Genomic DNA, 9168 nt, shown 5'->3' with positions numbered 1-9168 from the left:
GTTGCGTATGTGAGATCAATTTTTCTCTAGCCTTACGGTATAGCAACATCTTTCATTTATAGAGTGGAAAAATATGGGCTATTTGTTTTATATAAAACTGTAATAAAAAGAATTGTAACTTATCTTCATGACATGTTTTCTGAAATATATTATTTTTAAAAAGATTAAAATATCGTATTTTATATCATATCCACCTTTTCCTTTATAATTAGATTTAAATTCACTGAGCTTTCGTCGTTAGAGTAAAAGCTTTCGGCTGTAAAGCAACATAATACATCTCCCTGTTATATAATTAACCATCGGACGCATCTAGTCGTATTAAGCTATTCAAAACGATACTGTTAAAATAATTAATCAAAAAAATTACTTTATCATTAACATTTTAATTAGGTACATATATAACCCAAATTAGAACATGAGATCATCTTAAACAAGATATGATGCGATTTCTTACAGGTGTAATATGATATTGTTTTTTTTATAAATGTTCGTCTCAAAAACACAGAGATTTACAAAATTCTTTTATTATTTGAAAGGGGTTGGAACTTAGACCCCTCTAAATACTATGATGATATAAGGCTCAGTTACGCAACCAGAAAAACCTACAAATATAAGTTCACGTAGAAAGTTTTTTCATTTAGCGTAACATATGGGTGACAGCACGCGGGCCAGGAAGTAATTTGGTAAGCACAATTGGTTTTCATCTCATCTTTATCCAGAAACGGGTTGGCATATATTTTTGGCTTTTCAAAAGAAAATACACACATACGCTTCGGATCGCAGTCTAACACGCTTCACTTTTTAGGACTGATTTTTCAATCTGAGATCTTTACTTTTTTATGATAATCTAACTGTTGCCTTCGACTGCGCTTGTTTGGGATTTTAAGCATCCCGTTAGAACTTTCTGTTTCGTATAAAGTATAAAAAATATAAAGTATCCTTTGTCCGTCTACAGTTCCTCAGCTGTCCCTATGGCAAATTTCTGTCTAAATTGATGCAGCGGTTGAGCTAAAACTACTTATAAAGAGCTGTGCTGAGAGTATCCTTACGTGATCACATCAGAAATGCTGTCAGTAAAGAACCGGGTTTCGCCTGAGTTGCGAATCTGAAGTGATAGTTTGTAGAATCAATGGACGTTGGGGTTCCGAGGTGCTGGTGTGGTGACCTCGCTCTTAAAAAGGAGTGTGGGTAGACTCCAACAAGGTAGATGAGCAACATCAAACGAGTCGCGGAAGTCGTTGAAGCCACAAAATCGACGACGATGTGAGACTCTTTAATCAAATAATACCCTCCTAAGTCACCGGTAAAATCCTCGTTGCCTTAGTAATAAGTTGACTAATGAACCTAAACATCGCCATCACCCCCCCCCCCCCCCCCCCAAAAGGAAACAAATGTATGGAGACATTTATGGTCAGCATATGAACGGACTTTTGTAGTTTATATATGTTTTCCAACGGATTTGGAATAGTTCAAAAAACTACGATTCACGAAAATGTAAATACATAAAGTTTCATTTCCTAATAACACAAACACAAAATACAATTTAACTTCAGTCATACTCGTAAAATACATCTGATTCCGATGTCACAGCTACGTTTTATAGACTATGCAGATCCTCTGAATAATCAATTTTATTTCTTCCAATATAATAAAACGTTCTAAGAATGAATCTTTAAGTCTATTGACACTATTAGAAGTGACTAAATAAATTGACCTTCCAAATATGTTATAGAATTAGTAAGGTTAGGCTTTAATAGGATTGGAAGTAATGGTATATGAGTAGGTTTTTTTTAAATAGTTTTAAGTGACGAATGTGTGACGATGGTGAAAACAAACAGACTAAGGCGCTTTTGGAACTCTCATAGCTTGAGTATTAAATTTAAGAATGTGTTTATTACCAATCGTTTTTCTGAGAGATGGTGATAACAAAATAAACAACCGGATAAGTTTGTTGTGGGCTTCTTCTTAGAGTAGGGCGCTTTTAGAACCCTCGTAGCTTTAGTTTTAAGTTGACGAATTTAGTTATCGCCATCAATTCACTTCTATGTCATATTTTAAATGTACCTAATGTACGCATTAAAATTGCCATTTATGTCCTATTTGAATAAAGAAATATGTGACTTTGACTTTCCTGCGCTGTTCTGCGCCACGTTGGTCCTACCACCTCTTTAACACCATCTTCCCGCCTTTTCCTTTATCTCCCTTTTCCCCGGATAACATTATTTGACACGACTTGCTCATTTTTCTTATTAAATAAAGGCAGTTAAAATAATTAAGTATAGGTACTTGCCTTTACCGCACGACTTCTCTTTCTAAACACCACTTTATAACCATAGTATAAGTAAGTATACTTACTTTGTGCTGATGCTGATGCGAGAGTATTCTAGAATTAGGACAGTAATAGTTAAACCAGTTACTAAAAGTTTAACCGCTTCTAAATGTCCTTAAAGTGAGCCACGGAACTACTAAAACCGAAACTCTCCTAACTTTGAACATCGTGCTCAGCAATAGAGCCCCAAATACTTATAACCAATGGTTCTAAGTGGAGATTCGATCGAGATATAATATTTATACAACTGCCAGATTCTATATTTTTGCTTAACTATACAACTATACACATATTATGTAACTGGACATCAACTGGTTCACTATACAAACAAAAATTGCACCTATTCCTTGTTATCTATAAATGTTAACAGAGAACTAAGCGGGCATACATTGTGCATAACGATTAGCTATGATTTCGCTAAATACTACAAGTGATGCCTCATCGGGAGTCTCAACTATAACTAGTATACCTATTCATAAATATTTGATAAAAAGTTAATAGTTTAAATAATGCTACGAGTATGTCGTGTAACTTATAAAAAATTGTTTTAGGTTAGGCTAGTTATGTTATTATTTTCACTTAAAAACCGGATTCTTTAGAGGTTTATTTTTACGAGCTTTACGACAACCACGCCTGTTAGAAAACAATGATGCAATGATGAAGAATTAACCGCATAAAAATGGCACCGCTCACGGCGTCTCGCTGTTCTCCTTGTGGTAGTTGATGAGCATTAAAAAATATAGTACAATGATCGTTCGCACAACCATATATATAATTATCGATAAAAACAATTAATAAATAAAAAACCGCCAAGGAAAAACACCATCTTAGTGGTATTAAACACTATATCAATAAGCCTAAACACAAAAACTCTGCTAATATACACGGGCGATCTACCGAGCTTGCAATATAACTTGCATTGCGTCTTTTGCAATCAAGAGTATTTATTTCGTGCCGCCGATTGAGTTATGTTAAATTCATATCTGCATTCTATTAACTGTGCCAATAAAAGATAAAGCAAAAATTCAATTAATCTTCTTCTTCTTTTTAAATGTTCTTAGGTAATAATAAAATACCTAATCTAATCTGCTAAAGTAACATTTTTATTTAAAAAAACGTAGAATCATTTTTTTCTCAAAAGATTTATTACCTTCAACTCATTAAAAACATGGTCGAGTACGAGCAAGACTACAGCTGGTTCCGTTCTCCCATTTTTTCTTACCAAATAATATATTTATGTATTATTATTTCTTCTATTAATTAATTTATTTATTAAGACTTATACACTGTATTAAAATTATTAATTTACCACAGTTATACATTTTTATGTAATTATTCTGTATGGAAAGTATGTTGTAAAGTGCTGGCAAACACTAATAAATGTTTTTTTTTTTTATATTTATCACAATGGTACTTAAAGCTTTATAGGCAGCACTCACCAGTACCCTTTTAGTAAAAGATTTGTACATTCTATACGGTATTCGTCTCTTCCAAGTCATTTGTAAGTGAGTAATAATAAGTGTATATAATAAGTGCTCATGGCTAAATAAAAAACAGGCTTACAGAATTAGACTCTAAAACGAGGGACATTAGGTCATTTTTTTGTTTTGACGTACAGGGTTTTGATATTAGAAAGCGACACCACGATTGCGAGCTTGCAACTCTTATACCAAGCGTACAGTCCCGCTTACCCTTTTCAGAATTAATCGAACAAACGAATATTTACCTACGATACGATCTCCAACATTTAAACCATTTCCATTTCGAGCTTTAAATAAAGCGTGACTTGTGTTAAAACTAGTAAATAGTTAATATACAGAGTTGATTGGAGAGAGCAAACTGTGGACAAACTTTAATTGCTTGGAAACGCTACTCATTGCCTCTAACAATCGCTTCTGATTTCATTTACACGCCCCGGCCCCCTTACAAGGCTTACAAGGCGTGCAAGAGAGGTACCAATTTCTCTTGCACGCCATCTTTTACTTTTTCCTGCTTTTTTACCAGCGCAATCAGTTTTAATCAGTAGCAGCGTTCGAGAAGCTTCATGCGATCCCCATTTTGTTTTGAAAAGTGTGTGTTGCCTGATAACGTATGGGTACCAACACGTAATTTAACCATGAACATCATAATATGAACGTGGTTGTCCAAGCGATGAAGAAAGCTATCTGGAGTACCACTACGTGATTTATTTTTGACGACCTCCCTGCCGCAGCGGTAGGCTCTGTCGTTTTTTTATTTCGTATAGTATAGAAGAAGAGTAGCTTAAATATATAGAATAATGCCCGTGTTCACTAACGAATAATAATGACGACGGATAATACCGTACAAAGTAACGCCAAATCTAATGAGATTAACTAACTGCCCACTGCGCCAACGGGCTGTGAATTCCTAGGCATACATTAACTTTTCAAAAATAGTTATCACCTAAGAGTTAGTGAAACGTTTTTTTCTATAGACATCGCCTAAACCATTAGGCATTCGATTTAGGTGATTCTTAGGTCTTCTAATGCATATCGTCAGCATTGTGAAAATGCCTCCGAGATACGTACATTTCTTGGCCGATCCGGTAATCGAACCCGTGACCTTGGTAGAACATGTTAACAACTATACCGACAAGGCCTCATGACATAGTATTTTTTTTTTTATACATGTATAAAAAAGGAGTAGGTAATGTAATCTGGTTGGTGTTTGATATCAAAGAGTAAATATTCTAATTGGATTCCTTTTCCTTTTTAACCTTTTAAGTGCTCATCCCTTCAGGAGATGTATGTTTAACTCATGGCTATTCATAATTAAACATTTCGGCCTCATTTTTTTACAATATCACACCAGATATCTCACTTACAATGTTTTACAAACTAGCAGAAAGAAATAACCGTAGATAAGCTATTAGAGTGTAACGGATATAGCGGTCTAAGCATTCTATTGATAGATATAATATACAAAAAAAAATACCTAATATATATACCAAATAGGTTTTGCTATCGGTGTTAATAAACTTTTTCATTTTCATTTCTCTATTTCAATTTCATGCATTGTTTATTTATTTATTATTAAGGGCACCAACAACATACTATAGACATTATACGTTTTTAAATAGAGTACTCAGTACACACACACACAATAACATGTACTTGTATGTATGCAATTACAAGTGTACAAAGTATCATGTAAACTTAATTAATTGATAAAATGAACATATTGATTAAAAAACCATATACCGACATAGTCAGAATAGAAAAAGCGATGTAGCTTTTTTTGCATAAAACCAATTAGGGCTATCGTTTTAATTTAGGTACTTCGACTGCATGATCACACATAATTCATCAACAAATGAGATTTTAATCCAGGGCTCACTCGTTGAATAAAAAAAAAACTAAAAAGAAATTTAAAAGATTTAATTACTTTCGTGATTGCCTGTTAGGTTGCTTACGTTAAGTGCACGGTTTAATTCTTCGTCATAAAGCATGATAAAAACAGAATCTATAAAGAGGAATAACATTTTATTAACTTAGATTTAAGGTCAAGTTAATCGCCGTGAGCTGTAAAAGCAATCTGGCGCGCAAACAGCTACGTTCATAAGCAATCAGTTGTGCAAAATAAACAACGTTATGATTGCATTCCAATCCTCCTGCTATTTACAGTTGAAAATGTACGGTTTTCTTTATATATGATGATGCTGTCTTTAGATGGTAGTGGGCTTAGTATTGAGCTTGTATTGAGCTTGTGTTAGTGCAAGTTATAAAAAAAAACCGCGTAGTACCCGAAGGAAGCCACGGCCGACGCATCCTCCTAATAAAATAATCTATTAAGACCATGAAGCATGATAAAATCAGAGCGCTATTTTTTTTCTTCACTTGATGAGGAGTACGAATAAAGAGTATATATTTACTACAGGGCACGGGTAAGGACGGGTACTCTCATAATGAGATGCCTGAGATGTCTGAGAGTTCTCCATAACGTTCTCAAAGGCGTATGGAGTCCACAATACTTAGCCAGCGTGGTGGACTACGGCGTAGACCCTTGTCATTCTGTAAGGTGACCCGTGCCCTGTAGTGGCCTGTAATGGATTGATAATGATGATAATGATGACATATAGTTATTTGATCACTCTACGGTCTTGCATCGCTTGGTATAAATGACTCCCAGATCCCTGTTACTTGATTGTGAACTAACCTCAACCAAGGCTAGGTAGAGAATGCTGCGTTTTCTTTTTACCTCTACAGCACCTCGGGCGGGACTGAACGCCTACCATTTTGCCTTTACAAAACGTGGGGTTTTATAGGTTACTTGCTTCCTCTTACAAGCTATTTTCTAGATTGAAGTATAATGACATACTTGGAAGATACTTAAGCCTAGCTCTGTTGAGGTCTATAGTTAGAGAAGCGATATCCGAACTGAACGAAATCCGAACATGTGACCAGTGACCTCCATGCTAGCTGCATGCTGCACCTCACCTCTCAGAACGAGAAGGATTTAGGTCGTATTCTACCACACCTGTTCAAAGCGGATCGGTACACTTCACACGCGTTTCAGAACATTATGAGTAAATAACAGGAATGCGGATCTCCAAACAATGATTTCCCCTAACGTTAATGAAAGTAATATTTAATTGCTGGAGACCGAAGTCGAAGCTGAGTGAGAAGAAACCCAGAGTTTGCCTATTAAAACCCATTTCTGCTCAAAGTCATAAGATAGATACTATACTCTCTTAGCACTTTTATTTCATATATACCTTAAATATAACTACATGTCTCATACCTTTTGTAACGTAACAAGCTTTCATTTAAACATGCACTAAGCAGGCAAATGATATAAAAAAAATCTGCAGTACTGGTTATAAAAAACAAAAGGATAGGCATTGTAAGAGTTATACATATATAAAATGTATAATATATAAATGTAAACATGTAGTTATAATATATAAAAGCCTACCATAAAGTTTTCACAACTTGTACTGGAAATTTTCTCTATTTTATATAATCTGCATACCCTGTGTATACCCTCTATGTATGCCACTAGGAACACTTGGCATTAAAACGCAAAATATTCAATTAATCGTAGTTTACTAGGAAAAGGCGGTATCTTTGTGACGTATTAGGACAAACTGAAAATTTTAGCAACATCATGGTATCTATTGTATTAGTTTCATGACCCCACGATGATCATGTGGTTAGTGCCCCCTACATGCCGCACGTGCAGGACTAACGAGCTACATTACAAGTTCAAGGCTAAAACACAAATTCACTACTTACGCCTCATGATGACTTTATAAATAGTGGAAAGGAATAATCCAATTAAATGACGCATCTCTGTTATTATCTTTAGATATAAATTGCCTTGTCCTGAAAGACTGACTGGATCCGTTCAGCAGTTTTTGCGTAACGCGCGCACAAACCAACAGACAAACAGACGCCCAGTTATCTTATTGTTACCGTGTCTTTACATAAATCTTTAATGTACAGACACGGCGCGTTAACGATTTTTTTATACGTGTTACATATAAAAAACCCGTGTTACATGATTTATAAAAAATTAAATCCTTAAGGGGCTAAATAAGGAATAAAGGTTTATTTGTTAGACTAAACTACCAGTTAGATATTTTTTTATATTTTGCATCACACTACGATTGATATAGTCGGCCAACGGGCGGACGACGCGACTGTGGTGAGTTGTAGGATGAAACTTTGTAAGGGCCGGGGTACGGGGATGAAATCATTTATAAGGCTATTCAATACTAAATATACTTTCTGGCAACTTTCTTTGCAAAAAATTGATTTATGCAACAAACTGAAATGATAACTTTTGCGGCAGTTTACATTAACCACACCAAGAATAGACCTCCTTTACCTTTGTTTCATAAATTTTTAAGGAAATTTTAAATCAGAAATTAAAGCATTGTCTGTAGTAAAATAGATCGATTGACGGTTTCCTGACTACTTAACTAGCGTCCGTACCGCGCGAAATACCGCACGATGCGAATGGCAAATCGACTTATGACGACGACGCTTCCAACCTGCGTTCAAGATTGCGACCTGCGAGCGATCTTTCGCAAGTCTCTTGCTCGAAGGCGCGCTTCCTCTGAATTCTTCGTACTTCCAAACTTGTTTGGAAATCCAAACATTTTTATAAGCGAGCACCATAACACTGCTTGCAAGATTGCGTCCGACCAAGCATGCAACAACCGATGCGACAGTCGGCTTCGTCAGAAATAAGCCGACAAATTTAAAAAAAGATTTTTGAAATCCTACTGGCAGTTCCAGAGATTATTAATAATAAGCGCATCCATCTATACTATAGATTGCATTTGTGAATGTCGCAAGAATGCAATGAAATTTCATTTTGCAGTAGATAAATGAGCCTGCCAAATTCCCAAAAATTCACCGTGTTCTGCCGAACAAGACACAAAGGAAAAATGAAATGATAGATGGAGCAATGGAGGCTTTGAATTTCAGTTCATTCTTTAAATAAAAACATCACGATTTTTTTTTCATTTGTTGGTTTGTGAATGCTGTCTCTAAACTAGAATATAGGCGTTACTTGCTCTGCAATATGAAACATTTTATTAGGTACTTAAAATAATTTCATTTAAAATGGTAGAAAACTTAACCTCAGGGTCAGAGCAACAGGGAACCTTTTGATGTGTTGGAGTCAATATCTTAACATTAGAATCTGTATCTAAGTAGGAAGTGGTAACACAGTTACCATTGTAGATTATGCATCAAGTAATGTTACATTTCATGGTACAGTCAAGGCGGTATTAGGAGCGTGAGATAAAAGCGAAAACGCTAAGAAAGCTGAGTGGGCAACAAGTAATGTACCATACGCGACTCATACAT

The sequence above is a fragment of the Pararge aegeria genome, chromosome 13 (assembly GCF_905163445.1).
Source record: "Pararge aegeria chromosome 13, ilParAegt1.1, whole genome shotgun sequence".
Classification (NCBI taxonomy): domain Eukaryota; kingdom Metazoa; phylum Arthropoda; class Insecta; order Lepidoptera; family Nymphalidae; genus Pararge; species Pararge aegeria.
The sequence above is the reverse complement of the archived record's forward strand: the minus strand, read 5'-3'. Positions refer to the sequence as shown.